This window comes from Guillardia theta, assembly GCF_000315625.1.
Source record: "Guillardia theta CCMP2712 unplaced genomic scaffold GUITHscaffold_122, whole genome shotgun sequence".
In the NCBI taxonomy this organism is placed as follows: Eukaryota; class Cryptophyceae; order Pyrenomonadales; family Geminigeraceae; genus Guillardia; species Guillardia theta.
The window spans coordinates 150,148-152,173 of NW_005434552.1; positions in this window are offsets into that span (position 1 = coordinate 150,148).

The window sequence follows — 2,026 nt, forward strand, 5'->3', positions numbered from 1 at the left end:
CCTGTCGCCTTCCTGCCATGGCGACGGAGGTTGGTCGCAGGGAGGAGGCGGCGGGAGGCGAAGGTCGGCGGGCAGGGGCAGAGCACGGGGGAGGGGGGGAGGGGGGAGAGGAGGGAGGGGAGGGGAGGGGAGCGGGGAGGAGGCGTAGGGGACGGGATTGGGAGAGAGGGAGAGAAGCGTAGGGCATGCAAGACATATAGTTGTGGTGTAGGTGACAAGATGAGTACCAGATGTGAAGGGGAAGGAAGAGAGCAGGACAGGAGAACATGCAGGATCCAGGGAGGGAGGCATCACGACGACACAGGGGAACGAAACCTTGTTGGCAGAGATGCGGGAATAGTTGACGAGGCGGGAGGAAGCCGAGGGCGAGAGGGGATGCTGGGGTAGAGAGGAGGGAGTCATGGTTGACGAGGCGTGAGTGAGGGCATGAGATGGGTCGGAGAGCTCAGCAGGCGAGGCGACAAGGCTTGAAAGTTTACAGCATGCACGCTGATGGGAGAGAAACGAAAGTAGGGCAGACACGCAGGAAAAAGAGCTCAGTGCATGTGTTACACCCCGAAGCTTTACGGGTTGCACACTAGCCAAGCGAATGCTCAATGAACCTCCGCTGGATCACACAGAAGGTGCTAGATAGTATTATCAAGCTTTATTGCAGCAACCACACCAACACAGGGAAATGCGTGGTACACAGAGGGAGGGAAGACAGACCCCCTAGAGATGAAGATCTTGATCCTTTTATAGCCCTGTGGGAGTCCCAGGGGTAGTGGTCCTCGCTTGCACGAGTCTTCCTGCCTCGTGCCGTCGCTATGGCCCCTTTGGTCCATGCGCTGCTCCTGTTCTTGTTTCTACCAGAAAGGAGAGCTCCACCGGTGCTTGATAGGGAAACCGTCCCGGAGGGGTCCGACTTCTGAACCAAAGTAGCCGTTAGAGAATCACTGTCTTTCGTCTGGATAGTTGTAGAGGCTATCCTTGTGTGCTGTCCACATTTCGAGTGTTGACCACTCCTGTGTTGGGCTCGCTAGCCTATGAGCTCTGATACGCTCTTTCTGCGCTTTCTTGGAGTGCTCAGGACTCAGAAAACTTCGCTTTCTTTGCTCTGATACGCTCCCGCAAACTCGCACCTAGACCAAAGTCAAAGAGCGGTCAAAGGCGGCGTGAACGCCGTCCCTGAGCAGAGGAAGGTACCGGACGTCGCTCACGCTGTTTGGCCCTGTCGTAGCGTTGAACCAAATTGCGAAGCGCTCGAGTGCGAACGAGATGTTCCACTGGTTCCCAGGTGTCATCAGCAGAGGAGAAACCTTTCCAGCGAACGAGATACTCCTTGCGTCCGCGCTGCGTTCGATCAGCGAGTAGGCGCTCCACTTCATAGAAGTCCGGGAGAGGCTGGGGAGGCGGAGCGGAGTCCAGCTGGGGCTGTCGTTGAATGTGAGGACGAAGAAACTTGGCGTTGAAGACGTCGATGGTCATCCTGGGGAAACGTTGCTGCACGTTGATTCTGTAGTTGTTGTTGGATAAGACTTCAGTGATCACAAAGGGTCCCAGAAACTTTTCACGAAACTTGCGCACTTCAAAGGTTTGATTGAAGAGTCGTGCATCCAGCCACACCTGATCACCAACGTGCCAGTTGAGAACTCTGCGCGTCTGAAGTAAAGCAGCTTCGGTGCGATTGGCCATTGCTGCGAGCTTGTCGCGCACGACATTCTCATTCACCTGGATGAGATCAAGTGTAGATTGCACCTCAGGAATCACCGGACTGAGCGTCAAGTCCATGGCGGAGCGAGGATTGCGACCGTACTCCACTTGAAAGGCCGAGAGACCCGTTTCCTTGCGAGGCGCATGGTTGAGGGCAAACTCGAGAAAAGGAAGATGAGAGCTCCAATCGTCACGAGCGGCGGTCAGGCGCGTCCTGAGCATGTCGAGGATGGTAGCGTTTGCGCGTTCCACCCGGCCATTGCTCTGAGGTGATACTTTGGATGAGTGGCGACCTGTACACCCAGAGTCTCAAACAACGCATCCCAGAAGCGGG